A 10,000-nucleotide genomic window follows, 5' to 3' on the forward strand; every position below is an offset into this window, starting at 1 on the left:
AAGCACATGTTATATTACTGGATGTTAAAGTCCATAATATGAATAGTCAAGATAGAAGCCTCATTGAAAAAATTCGAGTATTTCTTGTTGAATACTTTGTTTTTCAATTGATTGAGGAAGGTCTAGCATAAAAATTTTTTATGAACTAGAATTGTCTTTGATTGAAAAACATATACACATATAAATATACATTGAAGAGAGAAAAGATTTTTTCATAAAAATGATGGAATTTCTATTGAGAGTACAAAAGAAAAAAAATAAAGTTTAAACAACCTCAACTCATATGGGATTACCCCCTGAATTTAAGCATATTAATGAGGGGAGGAAAAGAAACTAACAAGGATTTTCTTAGTAGCGGCGAGCGAAAAGAAATCAGTTCAGCACTAAGTCACTTTGTCTTTATGGCAAATGTGAGATGCAGTGTATGGAATGTTCAATTTCTAGTATGAAAAATTAACGATTTAAGTCCTTCTTAAATGAGGCCATTTACCCATAGAGGGTGCCAGGCCCGTATAACGTTAATGATTACTAGAGAACATTTCCAAAGAGTCGTGTTGCTTGATAGTGCAGCACTAAGTGGGTGGTAAACTCCATCTAAAACTAAATATAACCATGAGACCGATAGTAAACAAGTACCGTGAGGGAAAGTTGAAAAGAACTCTGAATAGAGAGTTAAATAGTACGTGAAACTGCTTAGAGGTTAAGCCCGATGAACCTGAATATCCATATGGAAAATTCAACATTATGACTGCGGTATGAATAATACTGTGGGAATGGTGTGCATTTTTTCCATAAAAGGACATTGTAATCTATTAATATTATGATTTATCATAAGATCATTGGCTTAAGTTTATTCAAATTATTATGCTTGCATTTTAACATAGAATAAGTGCTGGTGATTTGATAAAGTGTTGATAGATTTATTATATATAGCGCTTGAATATTTTATATTCTATAATGGCATGGTAATCATGATTATTGTGTTTATTATATGCGTTTATATGATTAACAATGCGAAAGATTCAGGATACCTTCGGGACCCGTCTTGAAACACGGACCAAGGAGTCTAACATATTTGCAAGTTATTGGGAATTAAAAAACCTAATAGCGTAATTAACATAACTATTATGGGATTAGTTTTTAGTCTAGAAATAGTCTATTAATTCAATCCCGGGGCGTTCTATCAGTTATGCATAATAATATTTATATTATTTATGCCTCTAACCAGAGCGTACCTTGAGCATATATGCTGTGACCCGAAAGATGGTGAACTATACTTGATCAGGTTGAAGTCAGGGGAAACCCTGATGGAAGACCGAAACAGTTCTGACGTGCAAATCGATTGTCAGAATTGAGTATAGGGGCGAAAGACCAATCGAACCATCTAGTAGCTGGTTCCCTCCGAAGTTTCCCTCAGGATAGCTGGTGCATTTAAAAATTATGTAAAATAATCTTATCTGGTAAAGCGAATGATTAGAGGCCTTAGGGTCGAAACGACCTTAACCTATTCTCAAACTTTAAATGGGTAAGAACCTCACCTTTCTTGGTATGAAGGTTGTGGTTGTGATATAATGTGCCCAGTGGGCCACTTTTGGTAAGCAGAACTGGCGCTGTGGGATGAACCAAACGTAATGTTACGGTGCCCAAATTAACAACTCATGCAGAAACCATGAAAGGCGTTGGTTGCTTAAAACAGCAGGACGGTGGACATGGAAGTCGTAATCCGCTAAGGAGTGTGTAACAACTCACCTGCCGAAGCAACTAGCCCTTAAAATGGATGGCGCTTAAGTTGTATACCTATACATTACCGCTAAAGTAAATGGTTTATGTTCAATTTCGGTTGGATTATAAACTTTGAAACTTTAGTGAGTAGGAGGGTACAATGGTGTGCATGGAAGTGTTTGGCGTAAGCCTGCATGGAGCCGCCATTGGCACAGATCTTGGTGGTAGTAGCAAATAATCGAATGAGACCTTGGAGGACTGAAGTGGAGAAGGGTTTCGTGTGAACAGTGGTTGATCACGAGTTAGTCGGTCCTAAGTTCAAGGCGAAAGCTGAAAATTTTCAAGTTATAATAACACACACGCATATTTTCACAATATGAGAGAGTAATTAAACACTTGAATAATTTTGAACGAAAGGGAATACGGTTCCAATTCCGTAACCTGTTGAGTATCCGTTTGTTATTAAATATGGGCCTTGCGCTCATCCTGGCAACAGGAACGACCATAAAGAAGCCGTCGAGAGATATCGGAAGAGTTTTCTTTTCTGTTTTATAGTCGTACTACCATGGAAGTCTTTCGAAGAGAGATATGGTAGATGGACTAGAAGAGCATGACATTTACTGTTGTGTCGATATTTTCTCCTCGGACCTTGAAAATTTATGGTGGGGTCACGCAAACTTCTCAACAGGCCGTACCAATATCCGCAGCTGGTCTCCAAGGTGAAGAGTCTCTAGTCGATAGAATAATGTAGGTAAGGGAAGTCGGCAAATTAGATCCGTAACTTCGGGATAAGGATTGGCTCTGAAGATTGAGATAGTCGGGCTTGATTGGGAAGCAATAACATGGTTTATGTACTCGTTCTGGGTAAATAGAGGTCTACGGATCTTGTTCCTCGGATAGTAGTTACGTAACCAATTGTGGAACTTTCTTGCTAAAATTTTTAGGTTATCATCGCAAGGTGTATTCTCTTTATATTATAACGACTATCAATTAACAATCAATTCAGAACTGGCACGGACTTGGGGAATCCGACTGTCTAATTAAAACAAAGCATTGTGATGGCCCTAGCGGGTGTTGACACAATGTGATTTCTGCCCAGTGCTCTGAATGTCAAAGTGAAGAAATTCAAGTAAGCGCGGGTAAACGGCGGGAGTAACTATGACTCTCTCTTAACTCAGTCTTTGTTCTGTGCGGACGTGTTTTTTATTCGCTCCAGTTAAACCGTGATTTTGACTGGGTTATTCTACGGAAAGCGAGTAGATTTTTACATCGGCGTTTAGCTTAAAGTGTGACGATTACGGTGGTACCAGAATCTTGTAAATCGACCGGCGGATGCCAAAGTTATTTGCGGATTAGTTCCATCGGAATATTATCATCTTTATTGCATTGCTGATGGTTCTGGTTGGTGCTAGCAGGCAGCGTGGTCAGGTGCGTATGAGTGTGTTAGTGTTTGAGCTTTTTATTATTGCCACATACTTGTACTGCGACCGGAGTAGCCACCTGCTTGTTGGGGTTCGTGCCTGGGCTAGAAGCTCGCCCATTTCCGCTTAGCGAGGACACGAACCCGTTGGTAAGCTTTCATACAGCTGATTAACAGGGTGCTTCATACATAGCACAGCCACCAACCCGTCATCATTTGAATTTTTGGTCCGTTACCATCTGGACCCTGTGATGGCACACCTTTGGCCCTTACTTTAGGGGTCCGCATTAGTACATATATTGAATGAGAGTTTCGCTTTCTTTCGTGAGGAGGAGAGTATGTTGAGCGATGGAAACCAGGCAAACGAGAAGACTAAGGCAAGCCAGCAATTCGGTGAGGCCGCCATCGCCATCGAGTGAGTCAGCAAGTGTTCAACAACCGCCGAGTCAACAGCTGCAACAGCATCAGCAGCGTGAACATCCACGGCAGCCGCAAAGAAATTTGCGCAGCAACAGACACCGGCGTGATTCCCAACAGATGCAACAAAATCAGCAGCACAACCAACAGCCGCAGCAACAACAGCAGCAGCAACAATATCAGCAGCAGCAACAACATCAGCAACCAAGTCAGCAGCAGCAGCAACATCAGCAGCAGCAGCTACTCTCCCCTACACAACACCAACAGCAGCAACACCAGCGGCGTGGCCGATACCAACTCCGATCACAGCAGCAATCCTCGCAGCAACAATCTCCGCTGCAGCAGCGGCATCGGCAGCGTCGAGTCCCCCAGCAACATCAATCTCCGCAGCAACAACACGCGCAACTGCAGCCACCGCAGCGACGATCTCTGCAACAACGGGGCTCGCAACAACAGTCCCCCCAACAGCAGCACCTCCAATCGCCACCGCAACAGCAGCCCCCTTCGGGACAACGGCCGCAGCAACAATATCAACGCACCCGTTACCAACTTCGATCGCAACAGCGACACTCTCCACGACAGCAGTCCCCGCATCAGCAACTTCCACGGCAACATCACCGTCCGCAGCATGGGTCCCCCCGGCAGCGACAACGTCCCCAACGTCAATCGCCGCTCTCATCTCAACAACTGCGCCAGCCCTCAAACATGCAGGCGATCTTCACCTGCCAGGTCTGCGATAGTACCTTTGCCAGTGAACCGGCGCTCAAACAACACATTCGGCGCAAAACATGCAGGGGCAATATGGACATGGAGAATGTATGCGAGGTCTGTGGCCGCACGTTTAACACCTATGCGGGCCTTAGACAGCATATCCGACGCGCCCACCCATCGGTATACAACCAAGCCCTCGTGGAGGAAGCTCCCCCGCGCCCAAAAAGGGCATGGACGCGCGACGAACAGGCGGCCATGGTAGAGCTGGAAGCGTCTCTGGACCCCACAAACCCGACAGCCATAATCGACGCCCTTGTTGAGAATAGCACGAGGTCTCGCGATGCCATTAAGAAAAGAAGGCAACGCAGATCTTACATCGCGGCGGTGCAAGAGGCCAGAGCCAGGGTAAGGGTCACTAGTGATGGTGGATCTTCATCGGAGTATGAACCAGCCGAAGAAACCAGTGCGCTAGTGATTGAGAGCGAGCCGCTCAGGGAATCTATGTTGGCCCTGCGGCTGAGCTCAGAGTACGATGGCATTCGTACGCGAATTATGAGCTCCCCTGGTGACAGTCAGGCACTTGACGATCTGGTGCGAATGATGACAGAAGGCAGAGGAAGACCAGTTGGAACCTTCTCTCAGGTGGAGGACAGATACGTCCTATCGGGCCCGATGAGCGCCAGGAGAAGGAGGGCAAAGGAGTATCGCCTGGCCCAACGCGAGTATGAGGCCTGTCCGCGCAACTTGGCGAAAAGGATCCTGGAGAATCTGGGCTGGACCCACAGAGCGTCGGAGGGAATGGATGCGGTAGAGGCAAGATATGCGGAGATTTTTGCAGCCCCCTCCGCCAGCGATAACCAACCCATTCTGGATCGCTTCCCCCACATCACAACGGTCACGGAGCCATTCACTGGGGAGGAAGTAAAGAATACCCTCAAGTGTATGCACACCGAGACACCCGGGCCGGATGGGATAACCCTGAGAACACTCAAGAGGTTGGATATCAACCTACTGCTACTCCTCTTCAATGGCTGCATCCTCCTGGAATACACCCCCCAGGAGCTAAAGAAAAGCCGCACGATACTGCTACCCAAAGCCATCGGTGGGGAGGCAGGCGTGACGACAGACTGGCGGCCAATTACGATCTCCTCCATAATTATACGCCTCATGCACAAAATTCTGAGCAGGCGTCTAGAGAGAATAACCCTGTGCCGGAATCAGCGTGGCTTTTGCAGAATAGATGGATGCTTCGCCAATGTTGCTGTGGCGAATTCTGTTGTGAAGCTCGCGAGAGGGAGGGGCCACCCGCTCTGCTTTGTGTCACTCGACATCTCCAAGGCCTTCGACACAGTGTCGCATGAGAGCGTTAAGCGGGCGCTCCGTAGAGCAAACATCGACAACCGGATGATCCAATACATGGAGCAAAACCTGAGGGGCGCTACTACATCGTTCGACGGCGGCTCCACGGAAATACTGGTCCAGCGGGGGGTGAAACAAGGTGACCCCATATCGCCCATGCTATTCAACCTGGTCATGGACGAACTTCTGGCAGAACTGAACAACTTTTCGGGCATTCGAATCGGCGGAGCTAACCTCAAAGCCCTTGCTTACGCCGACGACATATTGCTGTTCGCGAACAATGGTGAGGACGCGGAGAGGATGGTGGAGACGGTGAGGCGTTTCATCGAGGAGAGGGGCATGGCCATCAATCCAGCCAAGAGTCATGTAATTAATCTGGTTACGGTACCCAGTAAAAAGAAAGTTTTGGTAGCTGGGGGCCATATAAAATGCGGCGAATCCACCATCCCGGCGGTGGACGTGGGACAGGCAATCAGGTACTTAGGAGCGGAATTCACCCCATTTGGCGAGAACACATGCGCATCACATCTGCTGTTTTCACATCTACAGAGGCTCAAGCGGTCCCCCCTCAAACCGGCCCAGAAACTACGCCTCCTGAGGGACTTTCTGCTCCCAAGATACATCGCATATCTACAACAACCGATGGTCACCAGGAAAGTCCTGAAGGAGGCGGATCGGAAGATCAGGGTGTTTGTGAGAGGAGTACTACACTTAAACCCCCACTCGCACGGTTCCATCATCCACGCCGCGGTCAAGGAGGGGGGTTTGGGTATCCTATGCCTAGCCGAGAGGATCCCAGGTATAATGGCGGAGAGAGTCAGGAAACTAATGGATGCTGATGCCATATTTAGAGCGGTTGCAGAGGAGGATAATGAGTGGACCAACAGAATCTTTGGCATGGTGCTTCCCGTAAGTGGGAAGAGAGAGAATTTAGAGCACCATGCGGCAACGCTTAACCGCTCCTTTTCGGGATGTGGAGGCCTAAGACAGGTTGCAGGCCACCGCGAGTCGAGCAGGTGGATATACGACCCACCCCCATTCTGGTCTGGGGAAGACTACGTGAAGTCTATTCAGCTGCGCTACAACCTGCTGCCTTGCAGGGCAATACCCTCGAACCCCCCAAACAGGAGGGGATGTCGGACAGAGGGATGCACCAGGCAGGAGACGATATGCCACATCTTGCAGGCCTGCCAGACGACACACGCTGATAGAATTAACAGGCACAACTATGTGCAAGACCGCATAGCCCTGGCAGCCCGCCGGAAAGGGTGGACGGTGCACATCGAAATGCACGTATACAGCTCGGAGGGCCTAAGGAAGCCCGACCTTATATTCGTTAAAGGCCCCCGGGTGATTGTATCGGACGTCGGTGTGCACTGGGAAGGGGAAGAGCCGCTGGCCACCCACCACCAGGCCAAGGGCGCGTATTACTCCACCCCCGGCTTTCTGGCTAAGGTTCAGGAACTATTCCCCCAGGGGTCGATTTCTGTGCTCCCCTTTATAATCGGCGCCAGAGGGGGCTGGTGCCGCGATAACAATCAGCTCCTCGAGGCTCTGGAGCTAGGGCCCCAAGTGGTACGAGAAGCGATCATTGGGGTCCTCAAAGGAGGAATAATAGCGCACTCTAAATTTATGAGATGCATCTGGGCTGCTGCTGCGTAGTATGACGCGGGAATACAAAACAACAAAACAACAACAACAACAACAACATAAACTGCATCTACACTTGCATTTATTTTAATACTATTACCTCTATTATTTTACGCTATACTAATATCGATATTAGTTTTTAGTTGTAGGATTCAATAGTAGGGAAACTAGAAAATGAATTGAATGAATGAGGAAGGAAAAGGTGAGATCAGGTGCACGACTACCGGATAAACGTCGAAATTTGTTCACGGAACACGCTTTTATGTTAGGATGCTAGCTGTAAGATATATTTAGGATTAAGTTTAACGCTAATTTAAAATTGGTCTTAAATGTGTGTTATAGGGTAGTATTTTAAGAAATAAAAGATGATTATTATAGCCAAATGCCTCGTCATCTAATTAGTGACGCGCATGAATGGATTAACGAGATTCCTACTGTCCCTATCTACTGGGGCATTTGACAACCTTTTATGGCGTAGCGTGCTCGCGAGGCTGGTTGAGGTGGGATGTCAGGAGATTGGTCTGTGGCGCAGTTACTTTAGTGACAGGAGGGCTTGTGTGGTAGGGGCCAGCGAAACGGTCTGGAAGGACGTTGTAAGGGGCTGTCCGCAGGGTTCCATCTGTGGTCCATTCATTTGGAACCTCATGATGGATTCTCTGCTTCAGCTGTTGGCGCGTTCCTTTAAGGTTTGTGCCTATGCGGATGACCTCCTCATCTTGGTCGAGGGGCAGTCTCGTGCTGCTCTTGAACGCCTGGGTGAGGAGGCCATGCGTATGGTGCGCGAATGGGGTGATCGTGTGGGTGTTGAGGTGGCTGCTGAGAAGACGGTTTTGATGCTGCTTAAGGGCAGATTGGCTTCTAGCCGGCCTCCGCTCATTAGAGCTGGCCCGGTATCGTTGCGATACTCGCCGCGGGTCAAGTACCTTGGTGTAGTTGTGTCGGAGAGGTTGCGTTTCCTGGCCCATTTGGACCATGTAAAGGAAAGGCTTTCCGCGGTGGCAGTTGTGCTTAGGCGCATTCTGAGGAGTGACTGGGGTCTGAGCAGGCGTGCTGCACGGACTATATATGCGGGACTATTTGTTGCCTGTGCAACTTATGGCGCGCCTATATGGTATCGGGCAGTCATGACTGTTCATGGACGTGAGAAGGTGACTTCTTGCCAGAGGTCGGCTATGTTGGCGTGCGCGCCTTTGTGTAGGACTGTCTCCTCGGATGCGATGCAGGTATTGTTGGGTGCTGCGCCTCTTGATTTGGAGGTGATCCGTCGCGCGGTTTTGTATAACGCTAGGAGGGGTCTTCCGGTTGCTGAAAGGGATTGGCTTCCTGATCCGGATCTGATGAATGGGGATGTTAGGCGGCTTAAGGCACACCTTTTGGAGTGCCTTTATGATAGGTGGAGGACACGTTGGACTGACAGTGACAATGGACGGGTTACTTACCGGTTTATTGGGGACGCGACGTTTGTTGTGGACAGACCCGATTTTGGCTTTGGCCTTAGTCTTGGGTTTTTACTGACGGGACATGGCTCTCTCAATGCATTTTTGCATAGAAGGGGTCTGGCGACGACTGCAGGTTGTCCTGCCTGCGGGGGTGTGGTTGAGGACGTGGTGCACTTACTGACTGAGTGCCCGTACTATTCGGACATCAGGGACTTAGGTGCCATGGGTATATCCTATGCAGAGGGGGTGTGGGATTTGAGCAGGGCCTTGTTGGACTCTGGGACGTTTGCGAGGTTGGCCACCTTTGCGAGGGCGGTGTTTGGAAGGAGGAGGATGTTAGGTGGGCGGTGATAGGCCTCTGGCGAGGTCGTCCGATGGTTTGGCTCTTGATGTTTTGTCCGCTTTTTGTGTGCTCGTCCGTTTTTTGTCCGTAGTGGGAAGTGACTGTTCTTGTCCGTTCGTTTTGTCCGTCATGTCCGTATAGGGAATTTGTCTGCTTTTGTCCGCATAGGGTTCTCGTCCGTTTTTATGTCCGTGTTTGGGTATTTTGTCCGTTTTTACGTCCGTAATGGTTTTTAGTCCGTTTTTTGTTTGCGACCATGTTTTGATCTTGGCGGTGTTGGGGGTTTTTTGAGGGGGATGGGGGGGGGGGGTCTTTTTGGGAGAATGGCTTTGGCCGTTTTCCTTTCAGGTGACCAGTCCGGAACCGTTTGGGGTTCAACTGGTAGTAGCTTCGGCTACGAGGTCTGACCGGAGTCCTTAATCTGGTACCACGGGAGTCGGGGGCCCCTGGAATTTCGATTCCAGCCCGACTATGGTGAGGCCCCAGTGGGGAGTAACGTGGTGGCTGTGGTTTGGACCCAAATCGCGGGTAGAGCGCAAGCTCGATGTGGAGTTGCATTGCAACCGGGTGCCGTGACCCATAGATCGGAAGGAGTTTTAGATAGTGCTCCGCCCCTAACCAAGGGGGAGAACGCGTCCAGACAACGTGAACTCGAATTGGTACCCATGCATATCTTAGGCTATGTGTGGGGGCGTTGGTGGACGCATTATATTCACCCGGGGTTGAGAGCCCTGCAGGATTAGGCCAACGCGGCAGGTGCCTGCATTAAACACCACTAGGATTTGTCCCTATCTACTATCTAGCGAAACCACAGCCAAGGGAACGGGCTTGGAATAATTAGCGGGGAAAGAAGACCCTGTTGAGCTTGACTCTAATCTGGCAGTGTAAGGAGACATAAGAGGTGTAGAATAAGTGGGAGATATTGGTCTTCGGGCCTTT

At 48.6% G+C, this 10,000-nt stretch overlaps 1 pseudogene; it reads left to right on the plus strand.

Annotated features, from left to right (window-relative positions):
• The first annotated feature begins 269 nt into the window (after nucleotides 1-269).
• Nucleotides 270-10,000, plus strand: part of LOC131996481 (large subunit ribosomal RNA) — a 10,827-nt pseudogene continuing 1,096 nt past the window's right edge.

This window comes from Stomoxys calcitrans, chromosome 3 (genome assembly GCF_963082655.1).
Source record: "Stomoxys calcitrans chromosome 3, idStoCalc2.1, whole genome shotgun sequence".
Lineage (NCBI taxonomy): Eukaryota > Metazoa > Arthropoda > Insecta > Diptera > Muscidae > Stomoxys > Stomoxys calcitrans.